We start from the raw sequence: 11,606 nt of genomic DNA on the forward strand, positions 1-11,606 counted from the left end.
TCCTCCAGCTCGACAATTTTACCTTGGGCGACCACTCGGCCGTTAAACCAAAGCCGGTCCCCCAAACTGCCAAAAATCATCTCCGCTTAGCCTCGAACACTCTGATAAGATTGATCCGGAAAATGTCTCATCTTTGAACGAACTACTAGATCGCATCGCCGCCCTGGGGGTCGCAACAGACTATGATCGGATTGGGCTTAAACCCGATCAGAGGAAAATCAGGTCCCCGCCAATCACCCATCTGGTTGCAGTTGTGGAGGAGTAAGCCAAGATACCACTCCCCCTATGCTGAGAACATGTTCGGATTTCCGAGCCCCGCGAGCCGGATACCCATCTTCGGGAAGAGACTCCCTGACCTCCAAACATAGTGCCAGGCGTTGAGCTTGAAAACTCCCAGGATACTCCGGACCCTGGCCTAGTGGCCTCAGAAATTCTTAAAACTCCGGATCCAACAGTGGGTCAGGGTTCGGATTTAAGCTTGCCCACCCACCACAAGCAATATTCCCCAAGCAATTCCGGTCCTCCGGACATAAGCGACCTAATGTATGTGCGGCAACAACCTCAGGAAACAGTCCATCACTTTTGGGCCAGATTCCTCGTTAAAAACAAGATCAAAGATTGCTGCGAATACGACGTGGTTTCAGTATTTTGCCGTAACTGTACGGACGAGGGGATCCTCAATGCCCTCAACCGACGCTGCATACTGCACTTTGCAGATTTGGCACACATAGTACAAAAGTATTGCGCAATGGAAAGCGCGTGGAAAGCCCAGACAGCTCGGTGGGAACCGCTGGCCTTTAAGCCACCCACTGGACGGGCAAAGAGGATGCACCCTCACGGGGCACCTGATCATCACCCTACGGACAATAAAATTAAGCCCTTAACAAGACACAAAACTGTCCTTGATGAATGGCTCGACAACCCCTATCAGATACACAGAACGCCGAATTCCGAACCAACACATAGCCTTCGGACACGTTGGGTACTCCGGCAGGTGGCCAAGAGCGGTGAGGCTATCCTCACCAATACGACCTCAGAGAAATACTCTCCGGAGGACGACGATCTCAATGTCTTTACGGTCTTCAAGACCTTTTCTTCAAATAGTCGGCGTAAAAGGGCACTCCGCGACCTCGCTGAAGTTAACCAAGTAGCCGCAGTAAACCCTTGGAACGATACGGCGATAACTTTCACCGCCAACGACGAACCAAGGGCTCGATCAGTCCATGCACCAGCCGCTTTGGTCTTAAACCCAATCGTCGACGGCTTTCGGCTCGCTAAAGTACTCATGGACGGCGGCAGCAGACTAAACCTCATCTACAAGGACACACTCGATAAAATGCAAATAGACAAGAGCCGCATCAAGCAAAGCAGCACAACCTTTCGAGGCATTATCCCCAGTCGAGAAGCGCGATGCTCGGGGAAAATCAAACTCGATGTGGTATTCAGCACGCCGGAGAACTACAGGTCTTGAAGAGTTAATCTTCCACGTGGCACCTTTCAACAGCGGATATCACACCCTGTTGGGGGCGAGACGCATTCACACGCTTTCAAGCGATACCCCATTACGGGTACATGAAGCTCAAAATGCCCGGGCCCAACGGAGTTATCACTATCACAAGTGATCCGGACATAGCACTCCACGCCGAGAACAAAACCGTATCCTTGGCCCTCGAGGCATTATCCGAGGCCCTTGCTACCGAGGAACTCACCGCTCTGTGTTCTACAGTGGACAGAGACGACGCAATCCTCGATAAAAGGCCTAAGTCCACTTCATTCAAGCCAGCAGACAAAATAGTCAAATTTCAAGTTCACCCGACGGATCCTAATAAAACAACAGCCATTTGAGCACAGCTGGATCCGATGGTCGACGCTGCCCTAAGAGCATTCCTGCACGAGAACTGGGACATCTTTGCCTGGCATCCCTCGAATATGCCAGGAATCCCACGCAGACTGGCCGAACACAGCCTCAACATAATAAAGGGGTTCAAGCTAGTCAAGCAAACACTGCGGCGATTTTCTGAACCCAAGCAGCAAGCTATGGGGGAGGAACTAGCCAAACTACTTGAACCCGGGTTCATCAGAGAGATCAAACACCCGGACTGGCTAGCAAACTTGGTCATGGTGCTAAAGAAGGACAAATCCTGGCGCCTCTATGTCGATTTCAAAGACCTCAACAAGGCCTGCCCTAAGGACCCCTTCCCACTGACCCGCATTGACCAAATCATTGATGCAACTGCAGGACACGACTCAATGTGTTTCCTCGATGCATACTCCGGATACCATCAGATTAAAATGAAGGAATCCGATCAGGACGCAACGGCATTCATTACTCCGTATGGGCCTTTCTGCTTCAACAGTATGCCTTTCGGACTAAAAAACGCTGGCGCCACTTACCAACGCATGATTCAAACATGCCTGGAAAAACAAATTGGCAAGACGGTGGAGGCATATGTAGATGATGTAGTCATCAAAACTAAACATGTCGAATCATTGGTGGACGACTTACGCCTTACATTCGACAACCTCCGAACATATGACATATGGCTCAATCCGGAAAAATGCATTTTCGGCGTTCCGGCCAGAAAGCTGCTCGGGTTCATTGTTTCCAATAGAGGAATCGAAGCAAATCCGGCCAAAATCCAAGCCCTATCACAATTGGCAACACCAATAGACCTAAAGCAGGTCCAAAAACTAGCTGGGTGCGTGGCAGCCTTGAGCCGCTTTATCTCTAGATTGGGAGAGAAGGCGCTGCCGCTCTATCGCCTGTTCCGACGTATCGACCACTTTGAGTGGACGGATGCGGCAACAACCGGGTTGGAAGAAATAAAAACTTTGTTAGAAAACAACCCAATCCTTGTCGCACCTAACATCTGCGAACCTATGCTATTGTACATATCTGCAACTCACCAAGTTGTGTGCGCTGTGCTCGTCGTCGAACGAGAGGAAGAGGGACATAAATTCATACTCAAAAAACCAGTGTACTATGTATCGGCGGTCCTTACACCATGCAAATCCCGATAGCCGCACTATCAAAAGATAGCCTATGTGGTCTTCATGGCATCTCGGAAGCTGCGGCACTACTTTCAAGAGTGCTCGATCACGGTGGCTTCCGAAGTCCCACTCAACAACATCATAAACAATCGAGATGCCACCGGGCACATTGCCAAATGGGCTATCGAACTCTTACCATTTTAAATGACATACAAGCCACACCGAGCTATTAAGTCTCAGGTGTTGGCCGACTTTGTCGCCGAATGGACAGAAGCCGAACTCCCTAAAGAGTACATCACATATTCAAACTGGGTGATGTACTTTGACGGCTCTAAAATGTTAGCCGGATTGGGGCCGGTGTCATCCTAACATCCCCTACAGGGGACACAGTCCGTTATGTATTACAAACCATTTATATGACTCCAATAACGTAGCCGAATATGAGGGACTACTGCATGGTCTCCTGATGGTTGTTTCTATGGGCATACAATGCCTCGAGGTGCAGGGGATTCGAACCTTGCAATATCCCAAATAAACAGAGAATTCGATGCAAAAGATCCAAATATGGCGGCTTACCGCAATGCCGTACTCAAAATATCAGCTTGGTTCGAGGGGCTCGAGTTTCATCATGTGGCCCGAGACAGTAATCAAGCAGCGGACATCCTTGCTCGAATAGGCGCTAAATGCGACCCCGTCCCGCCTAACACCTTCATGGAAAGGCTTTTTAAGCCATCCGTGGTATTGCAGGACAGGAGCGGAAATACCAGTCCGGCGCCGATCACACCCCCGGATGCCGAACACGATTTGGATATCATCGGGGGCTCGGGCACCGTACCAACGCCTTTCGCCCATGTAATCATGGCGGTAATCGTTCCATGGACCGAACCTTTCCGAGCTTACCTTAATAAGCGGGAACTCCCTGATGACCAAAAGGAGGCTCGTTGTATCGTTCGACGCTCGAAAGCCTACAAAGTTCATGAAGGAGAACTCTACAAGAAAAGCACTACTAGAGTTCTTCAGAGATGTATCTCCGAAGAGGAGGGGCGGCAGCTCTTGACTGAAATACATGCTAGCCTCGGCGGCCATCATGCCGCAGCTCGGGCCCTCGCAAGCAAGGCCTTCCGTACAGGTTTTTTCTGGCCCACGGCCCGAGCAGATGCACATGCCCTTGTACAACATTGTGTCCGATGCCAGCTTTTCGCCAACCAAAGCCATATGCCGCCCACAGCCCTAAGACCAATCCCCATTACCTGGCCTTTTGTGGTGTGGGGCCTAGACATGATCGGATCCCTTAAAGGGGGAAGCCATAAGAAGAAATATTTACTGGTTATGGTGGATAAATTCACTAAGTGGATAGAGGCCAAACCAGTAAAAACGGCTGAAGCTGGACCGGTGATAGATTTTATCTCCGGAGTTGTGCACCGTTATGGTGTCCCTCATAGCATAATTACTGACAACGGCTCTAACTTCACGGCCGATGAGGTGAAAAATTGGTGTGCTAATCTGGGTATTAAGCTTGATTATGCCTCCGTATATCACCCTCAAACAAACGGTCGGGTTGAATGGGCCAATGGCCTGATAATGAGTGGCATTAAACCCAGACTAGTGCGATCCCTATAGGAGTCAGATAAACACTGGGTCGAGGGGCTCGACTGTAACATCCCAAATTTTCAATTTGGAAATGTTATACATAGGTCATTCAAGCATCTCATATTTTATTGCATTTCGTTTTGCAATCCTCAAAAATTCTAAGCAACTCAAGGACCCTCGGAGAGAGTTGGGAAATTCACAGTTTCATATTTGAATTTTATCGAATATCGAAACGAGGATCATTTGTTTTAATTAGTTTGCTCTCTAAAAATATTTCATATTCAAAATTATGAGAGGGGATAATATGACTTCCCCAAAATAATGAAATATTGGAGGAAAATATTAAAAACAAATAAACATTTTATTTGGGATTTTATTGCTATTTTATTTGCATAGGAAAAATACGCGTTTTTCAAAATTGCATTATAGGCCCGAATAAATGTTCACCTTGTCCGGCATATTTTTTGAGGACAGGGAAAATTTGTTTCGGGATTTTTGGTGTCCGTTTAGTATTTATTTTCTTTTTTTCTGCACATTTTATTTGATTCGATTCTTTTTGCAAACCGGAGTTCTTAAGTTGAACTTTTTGGTTAGATCTTCTTATTCAAGTTTTACCCGTGCATCTTTCCTTGATTGCTTATGTATACTATTGTTTGTTTGCGATAGAATTCCCGGAGTGCGAAGCGTGCTACTACGAGTCTCTAGGTTTTGCGGATCCTCAGCAAGGCAAATAACACATTGATCATACTCTTTTCATACCCAGTTTTTATGCATTAGTTCCAATCCTCAAACACTGCATGATTTGGATGTGATTAACTTGTGGGTTGGGAAGTAGTTAATGAGGTAAAACCTATTACCTGTTTTATTATCAAACCCTCGGGAGTTACTTCTACGTTATGCTTATATTGCCATGCTATGCTCGTAGACGTGGATTGGGTTTGAGTGTATCCATGACAGATGTGAGTTGTTAATTAATGGTTCAACATAAGGTGGCTACTTTAATACACATCTGGGTGGATTGCATGTTTGGGCACCTGGGGAATCCAGTGTTGTCCTAGGAGATCCCGGGGCATCCGTGTGATCATCCTACGGTCCGCCACCCAGGCTCAAAGGGATCGTGAGATTATTCATGCTAGAAACTTCCGTGTGCAGCCACAAGCTATTATGGGCTCTAGCATAGTTTGAGTAAGTTGCATGACCTCTTCCAGTGGTAGGCTAGTAGATGTAGAGGGATGTAGGTTGGTACTGTCTACCCGGGGTTAGAGTTAATGCTTCTGAAAGACTGTGTCTCGGTCATCCGTTTATCAAACACCATGTAGTGCAAGAAATCCAACGGAGGAGATTGAGTCTTGTGGGGAAAAGTGCGCAAACCTCTGCAGAGTGTACAATCTAATCATGGTTAGCCGTGTCCCCGGTTATGGACATCTAGAGTATCTAGTACTTGGATTATCCTATCGTATCTCATCACTCTAAATTAATATGTTGGGTTGTTAATGACTACTTTAATTGGCATTGAGATGGGGTTACCATTCTCAATGTTTCAACTACCATGATAGTTAAATAAAATTTATTCCTTTGTTGTAGGGAAAATTTTGCTTTTCCTCAAAACCATATAACCATAGAGCATCCACCAGCCATATATGCATGTAGTGATAGTATTTATTCTGTTCATTGCTCTACTGTGTTACATTGCCAGCATATTCCATGTGCTGACCCATTTTCAGGCTGCAACGTATTATGTTGCAGACTTTTCAGACGAGGAGTAAGGTTCGCTAGGTCGTTGTCGTGCAGCTCAGCTATGCCGTTGGAGTTGATGGACTCACTTTATCTTCCAAGCCTTCCGCTGTTATCGTATTAGATGGCCTTAAGCCATATTTTTTGTAATAAGTTCTCTTCTGAGATATTCGATGTAATAAGTGTGTGATTGTCACTCTGTTATAAATCCTTCGAGTACTGTGTGTGTCAGCATTAGCGATCCAGGGATGACACTAAAGCACAGAGACTTGACCGTTTGAGGTCGGGTCGCTACAAGATGGTATCAGAGCACATGCTGAGTGTAGGACACGACCACTAAGATAAGCCATAGTTCACTCTTCTCTACTCATTTCTGACTCCTCTCCATTTTCTACTCTTTAGGATGGCGGATTCAAGGAACAAGTTTGCACAACAGGATGAAGACACCCCCTTTGGACGACACTTGAAGGAAGACACTAGGTACCTGAACATCGGAATACCAAGCTTCACCAGGACCTACAACGCCACTTTACCAGAAGAGGAGCGCTGGATGGTATGAGTTCAAGTTCCAGGAAGGACATTCATGCCACTCACAGAGCCCATAGAGTTTTCCTTTGATGCACCAACCTGGAGTCTCGGCAAGAGCATGGCAGCTCACATCGCCATGGGGTGCATCTGCGAAGTTTACCACAAGGATCTCAAGGATACTATCTACCATATATGTGGGCGCCGAGATGAGCAGTGGGAGATAGTCAGCACCAAGAAGGACAGGTCCATTGCAGCTTTCATCCAGGAGTTAAACCAGCACATTCGACGCCAGGAGAATCAGATGTGCCCAGACGTGATAGATTTGAAGAAGGCGAAGACAAGGATCACTGAGCTGGAGGAAGAACTCAAGTCTACACGCGATAGATATGAGGAGGAAATCGCAACACTATTGGAGAAGAATGACGACCTGATAAAGAAGATCGGAGTATTCATGGGAGACCTCACGCCAGGAGGAGAAGACGACGATTCTACTTGCCCGGATAACTACATCATCATCGACGACACTGACTCCGACCCCGATGATAGTGATGATGATTTTGAAGACGAAGCTGGAGCGGACATCATGGAGTCTTCCACCGATCAAAATTTCTAGATGACCACCAAATGATTAGTAGTATTCCCCCATGTATATAGTAGTAGTCTGAGCACTTTTAACGATAGTTCTAGACCGTTTGTATGCCTTTGCATGCTTGATTGAGTGATATGATTGTGTTTGTCTCATGTGCATATGGGTAGTGTTTTCTCACTAGACCTCTTTTCTATTCTAATCTCTCCCCTCTAAACCCATCAGATGCCTCCGAGACGTGACACCGGATTTGTCTTCCCACCGGAGATCACCCAGTTGATCCAGCAGCAGAATGCCTTGATGCAGATATTAGTCCAGAACCAAGGTAACAACAACAACAACAACAACAACCCGCCTCCAGTTGACAACTTAGCTCATTTTCTGAGGTTACAACCACCGGTGTTTTCCAGTAGCACCGAGCCAATAGTTGCGGATGACTGGCTACGCAGGATTGGAAGGGAGTTGACCACCGTCGGTTGCACAGATGCAGAGAAGGTGCGTTTCGCCGCACATCAGTTGGATGGACCAGCAGCCTCATGGTGGGAGAATTACACAACCACCTTCCCCATAGCCAATGTTACTTGGGACCAGTTTTAGCAAGCATTCCGCATAGCCCATGTCTCAACTGGAGCTATGAGCATGAAGAAGCGTGAGTTTCGCAACTTACGCCAGGGAAACCGTACTGTAGCTCAGTACGTGGATGAGTTTAGTAAGCTATCTCGTTATGCCCCTGATGATGTGGCCACAGATGCCCAAAGTAGGAGAAGTTTATGGAAGGGCTTAATGATGAGATGAGCATGCAGTTGATGGTGGCAACGTTTGCTAATTACCAGGAGTTGGTAGACAAGGCTCTTATGATGGAAGGGAAGCAGCAGCAGATTGAGAGCCGCAAGAGGAAGTATGGGCAAGGAAAGTACAATTCTGGAGCTCAGCAGAAGCCTCGTCTAACCCCGAACTCGGGAGGACTTATCCATAATCATGGAGGCCACACTCACAATGGAGGAAGTTCCCATAATCAAAGTGGCCCCAGGAATGGGAATGGGAATGTAGCAGACAGCAATCAGAACCGTTCTAACCCAGCCACACCCGCCAAGAAGGACAAAAGTCACATTACTTGTTTCAAGTGTGGGAAGACTGGACACTACGCCAATGACTGTCCGGAACTGAAGAACGGCAATGGTAATGGAAGCGCTGGGAAGAAGCCCAACCCTTTCAATAGGGGACAAGTGAACCACGTGAACGTGGAGGAGGTTGAGGAGCAGCATGATGCATTTATCGATAAGTTTTTGGTTAAGTCTTTTACCGCTCTTGTTCTTTTCGATACTGGTGCATCGCATTCATACATATCGAGGGGATTTGTGGATAAGTTTAAGTTGCCAACCCAAGCCCTTAGGACGCCCCTCTTAGTAAGTTCACCTGGAGCAGAGTATATGGCCAGCCGATGGTGCGACCGGATGCCCTTAACCATTGGTAGCCATGTTTTCCCGTCAGACCTAAAAAATTTGGAGTCACAAGGATTGGATGTGATATTAGGCATGGACTGGATGTCGAAGTATGGAGGAAGCATTGATTGTGCTAGTAAGTCAATTCTGCTCACCACCCCAGAGGGAAAAAGGATCAAGTATGTATCCAAGCATTCGTCAAGGAGAACCCAAGTAAATTCCCTCTCAGAAGTTGTTCAGGAGGAAGTGCCTGTTGTGAAGGATTACCCGGATGTGTTTCCAGAGGAATTACACGGTATGACACCAGAAAGGGACATTGAGTTCTTAATAGAACTGTTGCCAAGCACCGGACCGATATCAAAGAGACCATACCGGACGCCCGCAAATGATCTGGAGGAGATTAAGAAGCAGATCAAGGAGTTATTAGAGAAAGGTTACATCCGACGAAGTTCATCACCGTGGGGAGCCCCAATGCTTTTGGTTGAGAAGAAGGATGGATCCTTAAGGATGGTTGTTGATTATCGTGCACTAAATGAGGTGACGATCAAGAACAGGTACCCATTGCCGATGATCAATGATTTGTTTGACCAACTGCAAGGAGCTAAAGTGTTTTCGAAGATCGATCTGCGATCAGGATATCACTAGCTGAAGATTCGAGAGAAGGATATACCAAAAATAGCATTCATCACAAGGTACGGGTTATATGAGTATACGGTCATGTCATTTGGACTGACTAACGCCCCTGCCTATTTCATGAGTATGATGAATAAGGTGTTCATGGAATTCTTGGATAAATTTGTGGTGGTGTTCATTGATGATATAATGGTCTACTCGAAAAATGAGGAGGAACACAAGGAGCTTTTCCGTTTAGTCCTCGAGAAACTTAGGGAACATCAGTTGTATGCCAAGTTCAGCAAATGTGAGTTTTGGTTGAAGGAAATTGGATTCTTTGGACATGTTATATCAGGAGAAGGTATAGCAGTAGACCCCACCAAGGTTCAGTCAGTCGCCGAGTGGTTGGCACCCACCTCAGTTAGCGAGATCCGCAGTTTTCTTGGACTCGCGGGATACTATCGGAGATTCATTGAGAATTTTTCCAAGATTGCAAAGCCAATGACGGCATTGTTGAAGAAGGATACCAAATTCAAATGGACGGAGGAATGTGAGGCAAGTTTTCAGGAGTTGAAGAAACGTTTGACTACAGTCCCAGTGCTGATTCTGCCAGATATACGCAAGGACTTCCAAGTATATTGCGATGCTTCACGCTCAGGACTTGGAGGTGTACTTATGCAGGACGGAAGAGCTGTTTCGTATGCATCCCGACAGCTTCAACCACATGAGTTGAATTATGCTACCCATGATTTGGAGTTAGCAGCCGTAGTGCATGCACTCAAGACTTGGAGACATTACCTTATCGGAAATCGTTGTGATGTGTACACGGATCATAAGAGTTTGAAGTACATTTTCACACAGAAGGAGTTGAACCTCAGGCAGAGGAGATGGTTGGAGATTATAAAGGATTATGATATGAAGTTGCATTATCATCCAGGCAAGGCCAATGTCGTAGTAGACGCTTTGAGTCGGAAGAGTTACATCAACACCCTTGTAAGCGGAGGGATGCCAAAGGAGTTAGCCGAGGATCTCAGGGAACTACGTTTGGAGATAGTCCCTAGAGGTTTTGTTGCAGCAATGGAAGTTCAATCTACCTTGTTGGGAAAGATTCGAGAAGCGCAGAAGGATGATAAAGAGATTGCCGAGATAAAAGAGAGAATGAGTAAAGGAAAGGCCAAAGGTTTTCTTGAGGATGAGCACGACACCTTATGGTTTGAGGACCGCATTTATGTGCCCAATAATGCGGAGATCAGGAAGTTGATACTTCGGGAGGCTCACGACTCGCCATACTCGATACACCCGGGAAACACCAAGATGTATTTGGATTTGAAGGAGCGTTTCTGGTGGACTGGTATGAAGAAGGATATTGCTGAGTATGTAGCCATATGTGATGTATGTCAGAGAGTAAAGGCAGAACATCAGAAGCCAGCAGGATTACTGCAACCTATGCCAATACCCGAATGGAAGTGGGATAAACTTGGCATGGATTTCATCACCAGATTGCCCAGGACTCGATCAGGATATGATTCCATCTGGGTAGTGGTTGATCGCTTGACCAAGGTGGCTCACTTTATTCCAGTGAAAACCACGTATACCAGTGCGGGGTTGGCCAAGATATATATGACTAGGATCGTATGTCTGCTCGGAGTTCCGAGGACCATCGTATCAGATAGAGGAACACAATTTACTTCAAAGTTTTGGCACCAGCTGCACCAGACTTTGGGTACGAGGCTAGAGTTCAGTATAGCATTTCATCCGCAGACAGATGGACAGACCGAGAGAGTCAACCAGATTCTGGAGGATATGTTGAGAGCTTGTGCGCTAGATTATGGATCTAGTTGGGATGACAATTTGCCCTACGTGGAGTTCTCATACAACAATAGCTACCAGGCCAGTTTGAAGATGGCACCGTTCGAAGCCCTGTATGGACGAAGGTGCAGAACAACGTTGATGTGGGATGAAGTGGGAGACCGACAGTTGTTTTGACCAGATTTAATCTAAGAGTCTGAAGAGAAGGTTAAGTTAATTCAAGATAGACTGAAGGTAGCTCAGTCCAGGCAGAAGAGTTATGGAGATTCGAAATGCAAGGAAGTAACCTATGAAATCGGAGACAGAGCATATCT

Source organism: Triticum aestivum, chromosome 1D (assembly GCF_018294505.1).
Source record: "Triticum aestivum cultivar Chinese Spring chromosome 1D, IWGSC CS RefSeq v2.1, whole genome shotgun sequence".
Classification (NCBI taxonomy): domain Eukaryota; kingdom Viridiplantae; phylum Streptophyta; class Magnoliopsida; order Poales; family Poaceae; genus Triticum; species Triticum aestivum.